The sequence below is a fragment of the Alosa pseudoharengus genome, unplaced genomic scaffold, assembly GCF_046254945.1.
Source record: "Alosa pseudoharengus isolate Yale_2024_CS ecotype anadromous, Long Island Sound unplaced genomic scaffold, YU_APseudo_1.1 YU_APseudo_1.1_scf_24, whole genome shotgun sequence".
Classification (NCBI taxonomy): Eukaryota; Metazoa; Chordata; class Actinopteri; order Clupeiformes; family Clupeidae; genus Alosa; species Alosa pseudoharengus.
Genome location: NW_027468689.1, coordinates 7505237 through 7511951, shown reverse-complemented (window position 1 = coordinate 7511951; position 6715 = coordinate 7505237).

Here is a 6715-nt window from a genome sequence, read left to right as displayed (position 1 = left end):
GCTGGCTTGAATGACACAATTCTTAACCTGCTTGAGGCTGAATGAAATTGGCAGGCCATTCATATCACAAAGGGTATCTCAGGGTGGACTTTTAAAATCCGTCTGAATAAAAAAAAAGTTACAAGCAGATACATACCTTCCGAAATCGCCTGATTTCCATTGCATGTTGACAGCTGCTGGACTGCATGAACGGTTGAAAGAATAACGATTTCCCCCGAATTCTCAAATAGATGCAGCTGTGTTAAAGTTACCCTGGTGCTGGGCAGTGTACTCACGTCAGGTGGGGGAGAGGAGGGGCGCTGTCCTAAACTATCAACCCAACAAGCTGGGTTACAGAAAATAACCCAACATGAGTAAAAGCAACCCCACACAATGACCCAACAGTTTGAACCCAGAAAAGAACCCAGCATTTTTTAGAGTGTAAGTACCCTAGAACAACTAAGCAGCTGCTTCCAAAATGTCACCTTAGCAACCAGCATGATTACCCTAGCAACTTTGCATGCACTGTATATCCTTCAGGAAATACTTTTCTAGTTATTATTATTATTGTTATTATTAAATCTCAGATTTTGTTTTAGAGGGAGTTTCTACTTTTATGTTTGTTTTGTCACTATACCAGTGATGGACTTTTGAAAATTTGTTTTCCTTCATCACTTTGAAATCATGGACTGTTGACCTCCCAGGGGTTTCCAGCTGCAGATTTCTGAATGAGATAGAGCCTCCCAGTTTACCTGCAATGAGAGACTATATGCAAAGCAGATTCAATCTACAAAATGCTTGAGCTGTCCATGACACTCGGGAAGAAACTTCTGAGGAAGCATCTAATCCCTGAGGAAGCATCTAATCCCAGAGCTAATCCAGGGCTAACTAGGCAATCCTGAGTGCCTTAATGACAGGGATTCTCTAGTGTTGAGAAAATACCTTGGTTTTGAGGAATTACCTGTATTGGGTTTTGCGGCTGTGATGAAATATTTCTTTCTGGCTTCAATAATAATAACAAAAAAATAATTTTGTCATCAGTGACTTTTGACCACCATAATCTAATAATTTCATCATTCATTGCATGTAACACAATAACAGAAAAGAATCAGTCATTCCTCTTCATTGGCCATGATCCAATCAGCAACATAGAAATATAGAAAAGAACATGTAACACAATAATAGAAAAGAATCAGTCCATCAGGGTATTCTTAAGATATCACACATGACAATGGGACGGATGGACAACCTGAAAATGCTGCCTCTGGCCAAGACTATCTTTAGTACAGAGGCATAAAAATGAAATTCATAATTGAGGGCTCTTTAACATTTTATGTCAGAGAATGTATTGCATTATATTTCTTTAGGGAACCAAAGTTTCATATAACCTTTATGGCAAATATTGTAGCTCATGCAGCCAAATCAAGTGACATTCGGTCTGCTAAGTGATTAATTATCTTTATTTCAAAACGTGGCCTTGGCAATGTCATGAAAACAGCCTAATGGAACCTTTCAGGCTGAATTGGCAATGTCATGTAGCCTAATGAAACCTATCACACTGAATTGTTGGTATGCACTCACCAACCAAGATTTCAATATTTTGGTGGTCAACCTAACTCATCAACCCAATTCTCTACATGCCCACACAACGCATCAGACTCAGATACCGCACTCCTACAACCTCTAGGGGCTGCTGGAACATCTTTTTCAGCATTCGCGCCTCTCTCCGAGAGTGAAGTATCTAGACTCCTGACATGTAGCCGTCCTACCACATGCTCGCTGGACCCTATACCTACGAGCCTACTTCAGTCCATCAGCCCGACCATCGCACCAGCTATCACACATGTGATCAATGCCTCGCTAACCTCGGGCACATTTCCAACAGCGTTCAAAATGGCCCGGGTAACACCGTTAAGAAAACTTCTTTCAACCCTGCTCAAGTCGAGAACTACTGCCCTGTCTCACTCCTGCCTTTCCTATCCAAAGGCATCGAACGAGCAGTCTCCAAACAGGTCTCTGACTTCCTTTCACAGAACAACCTTCTGGACCTTCTAACCTTCTAACAGAAGCCTTAAAAGAAGCCAGGGCGACCGTTCGGTCATCAGTACTCATTCTGCTTGACTTATCGGCTGCCTTTGACACGGTTTATCACCGCATCCTTCTCTCTATACTCTCTAACATGGGAATCTCCGGTTCTGCTGTCTCCTGGTTTGAATCCTACCTCACAGGATGCTCGTTTAACGTATCATGGCTTGGTCAGCTATCTGCACCTCACTATCTCACCACAGGGGTCCTCCAGGGCTCAGTGCTGGGCCCCCTTCTCTTTGCTATCTACACCACCTCCTTGGGACAGATTATCCGTTCGCATGGCTTCTCATACCACTACTATGCAGACGACACACAGCTCTATCTGTCCTTTCCACCTGATGACCCCTTGGTTTCAGCACAGATCTCGGATTGCCTCTCAGACATAGCTACATGGATGAAGGCACACCACCTCCAGCTGAACCTCTCAAAGACTGAACTGCTGGTCCTCCCAGCTAAACCTACCATACACCACGACATCAACATCAAATTTGACTCCCTGTCTGTTTCACCTACCAGGACTGCAAGAAATCTAGGAGTTGTTCTCGACAACCAACTAACCTTCTCAGATCATGTTGCCTCAGTCGCCCGGTCATGCCGTTTCGCACTCTACAACATACGGAAAATCAGGACTTACTTTACTCAAGATGCTACTCAACTTCTGGTTCAGGCAATAGTGATCTCACGACTTGACTACTGCAACGCCCTCCTGACAGGTCTCCCAGCCTGCGCAGTGAAACCCCTTCAAATGATCCAGAACGCGGCGGCGCGCCTGGTCTACAACCAACCCACATGTTACCCCGCTGCTCATCCAGCTACACTGGCTACCTATGGCGGCCCGCATCAAATTCAAGGCTCTAACCCTTGCCTACAAAGTAGTCTCCGGTTCTGCTCCCACCTACTTGAATGCCCTCATACAGACATACGCTACCTCCAGACCGCTGCGCTCCTCAGATGGAATGACGTCTAGCTCTACCACCGGTACGCTCAGGCCAATCCTCGTTGGTGGAACACACTGCCAGTTCCTACAAGGGCAGGGACATCCCTCTCCATTTTCAAAAAAACTCCTGAAGACCCAGCTCTTTAGAGAACATCTCCTCTCATAGCACCACTTCCAACAAGTCTTGCTGATGCTAGCACTTACCAGCCGTCTTGAACTGACACTCAACTGTTTAAAAACAGCACTCACTGATGCAGTTATTCTTACTGTAATCTACCGTTTTTAAATTGTCCTAAAATTGTTGAGAGAATTGCTTTAAAACTTAACTGTTACCATGTTGTTAGTCGCTTTGGTTAAAAATGCGTCAGCCAAATGTAATGTAATGTAATGTTAGTGATGTAAAGGTTCAAAGTCTACCTGAATCTCCACTTGCCCCATTAGTCCCCACTGCAATAACACCAGGTGGGTCTTCAGGGTTTGGTACCATAGGAAAGGAAACGATTATAACAAAGATTAAGGGCTCTATCTTGACGATTAGAAATGTGCCACAAAGCTTATTCTTATCGCGATGCAAAGCTTATTGCGATCTTACACTCGAATTTTGCGCCATGCGCTTCACTTTTATTAAGCCTTGTGCCCAGGGCTGTGGCAGAAAGTGTGGTCTAGCGCATGATCCAAAAATCGCTATCTTACACCCTCTAAAAATCATCACGCCACTGACCAAGAAAAACCTGGTCTATATTTTATTTCATTATTGGGGTAAGTGTTTTTTTTCAGGCTACGTTTCTATTTTCAGGCTATGTTTTCGATGGTAACCCATTGTCAGTCAATAGTGAAAGTAATTAACTGTGTAGAACTGTTTTGTCGTTGACTATGACACAAGTGCAGATGTGTGGCTATACTCTGCTAGGTTTTAGTAAAGCATGGTTTAGTGGAATATCTGTTCCATGGCCTCGCGTACAAGCAGATTCCTTCAAATGTTGCTGACTATCAAAATACCGATGCACTGCTTGAAGTTAAACGGAAGGACAGTCATTCTCATTGGTTTAAAGGATGTTACACCCAAAACACACCCATGACTGATTAAGAAACATAAGAACAACCTTTTTGCGCCAAGTGCCCAACGTTTGATAACAAAACCACCAAGATAAAGCCCTAGGCTGAAGAACAAAGACACTGGACAGAAGGTGAATGACGGAAAACTGAAATATTTTGAGTTAAAAAAATAAACAAAAAGAACCCAGAAAAGTGCTTAACGCTATGTGACAAGAACATTGCAGGAACTGGTCTGAGAAAGCTTTTGTGTTGTGAAACTGTACAGTGTAATAGGAAACAATCAGATATTGCTATTTTGCAATGTAATGCCATACCTGCATTATATCGTGAAACAGGAGAATGACCCAAAGCATTGATCAGATGTTATAAAATATCTTTTCAGTCAGCTGGTATTCTCTCTGTAATGGATTGGTCAGCACAGTCACAGGACACCAACTGTGCTGTTGTGAGCTGTTGAATTGGTTTGACTGAAGGGTACAGATAAGCACAACCTGTATGTGGGAGAGGCATGGGGTGAAATTTCTGCAAACAACCTCAACAAATCAACTATAGAATTCCCAACAGAAGTGATGATTGCTGGCAAAAGGCCTTTGTGTATCCTCAAAATCCTAGCCATCATTTACATCATTGATAATGTAGACTGTTTTCTGCCGTGCACCTGAGCACTGCACGTGAAGGCCTGCTCGGGTGGTTTTAACAGGAGCTTACTGTACTTACTGACTCCTGCCTCTATACCTTGCAGCTTACGTACTGAATCTGAAACTGCCTTTACCCTGCAGCTCCCTATGGGGAAACTCGGCCACTGGCGCTCGTGTGGTGAAGGGAGGACTCAAAGGATTAGCCTCAATAGGCCTTCTCTTTAATCTGTGCGCTGGATATACCTAACATCTAGCTAAATTCTGACACCACCCACAGAACGGCTAAATAGGCTACTGTATGATCTGCCGTGGACCCTAAACCCATATTGAGTCGCAAAAAGGACAGACAACATATCAAATGTCGAAACTGACCAATTTGACTCTCTCATGACAAATACTAATACAAATATTTCACAATTAATTAGTTGGAGTGCCACCATATAAAAAGGAGCATCCCAGAGGTTGATCTCTCAGAAGTAGGCTATACATATCATACATCACCATTAGGCCTATATTCAATATAAGACTATACTCTTTAATGTCAAATTGCAAAAGATTTGGGGATTTCATCATCTATAGTAGCCTATATAACATTGTTAAAATATTCAGAGAATCCAGGAACAGGGATGAAGAACTATAATAGTGATCTTTGTGGTCAAAATGGACCTGTTTACCTCTGCAGGTTAAAACTCTACCATGCAAAGAGGAAAACATATTTAGACATGGTTCTACATGATCTAGAAACACCACTGTCTTATCTGGGCTCCAGCTCATGTGAACTCGGGAGTGAATATTAAAACATTAGCACCTCATACATGCTGAAAATCCACACCTTTTTCTATTACGCAGCCACTTGGTTCAGTCTGACCAGAGTTTGAGTTTGAGTCCTGTCCAGTGTCTGAGGTCTTTAGTGTCCCCTCGCCCTGAGTCTCACGGTTTGCACGTGCTTAGCAGGCTTTTGTGTGTGGTCTTGGACGTAGGCTACACGCATTCACACAAGGACACTCGCACACTCATTCTATCTTTTTTTTCTCTCTCTCTCTCTCATTCAAACACACACACACAGAAAAGCACACGTGCACATTGCTAGTATCACCTGTCCAACAATACTGTTCTGAAAAGACCCTCAATCTCACAGCACATGCTGTTCAGCACGAGACCATGTGACCACCTCTCAGTTTTCACAGAGCAGTAGATCGGTCGTCTGACCGAAAGCTTGCACATAGAGTAAAAACCTGTTTGCAAAGACTTGAGTGTGAGGATTTTTCTTTACTTTTCATTGAATTACTTGCTAATCCAGCACCTCAACAGATGAGCGGTGATTTTTTTGACTTTTTTCACAGAGCAGTAGATAAAACAGAGTGGCGACACTCCCATTGGACTTCGTTGTACGCTTTTTGCCGCCTACTTCCGGGGTATGCAGCCTCGCGTAGTTCCAAAAATCCAGGGTATGACCACTGATCTACAAAATGTTAGTTGTAAACAATGAACCACGACACCATTGAACATCGTTGTTGTGGCCATCACAGGTTTCAGTGGAGCCCCCCCCCCCAAAAAAATGGTTAGGATACCTGTTCTTAATGCCTGTTTACACATTTGTTCTAGAATCTTTGGTGAGGACTGAGCATTAGGCAGGGCAGAGAGATACCGTATGCTACTATAGCAACCAGGTTTCGCCACTCACCGCAGGCTGTTATTGTGTGTCTCACTGATCAGTCTAATGACCCTGAAGTATTCTGTACGTTAGGCCCCACACCCCATACGCAAAAAGCCTTAACGTTACCTTCTGAGATCTGACGACATGATCTGACATGACCTGATAAAAATAAAAAAACGGCCACTGATGGCTGACAGGACATGATGATGCAGCATGATGCTACTATACTATACTACAGTAGTAGTAAATGCTCCTCTATTTGAGGGAAATAAATGTCTCTTTAAAAGGAAGACTAAAAAGCATGATGCTACAGCAGCCTCTCTCTGGGCGAAGACTAAAAAGGTTTCCTCAGTCTGTGTC